The sequence below is a fragment of the Crocuta crocuta genome, unplaced genomic scaffold, assembly GCF_008692635.1.
Source record: "Crocuta crocuta isolate KB4526 unplaced genomic scaffold, BGI_CrCroc_1.0 scaffold1270, whole genome shotgun sequence".
Classification (NCBI taxonomy): Eukaryota; Metazoa; Chordata; class Mammalia; order Carnivora; family Hyaenidae; genus Crocuta; species Crocuta crocuta.
In genome coordinates this window covers 118569-118909 of record NW_027531521.1, presented here as the reverse complement: position 1 = coordinate 118909, position 341 = coordinate 118569, and positions in this window count along the sequence as shown.

The following is a 341-nucleotide window of genomic DNA, read 5'->3' as shown; positions in this document are numbered from 1 at the left end:
TTGCAGGGTACGAAATCAATATACCAAGATCATTGTATTTCTATACAGAAGTAATAAGCCAAAAATTTATTTATTTATTCATTTAATTTCTTTTTAATTTTTGAGGGGAAATGGGCAGAGAGAGGGGGACAGAGGATCTGATGTGGGGCTTGAACCCACGGACCACAGGATCATGACTGGAGCTGAAGTTAGACACAACCAACTGAGCCACCCAAGCACTCTCAAAAATTAAATTTAAAAATTCTATTTATAACAGCATATATAAATATAATATATAAATATATATAAATATAAATCTAATATATAATATACAAATATATAAATATTTAAATATATAATAT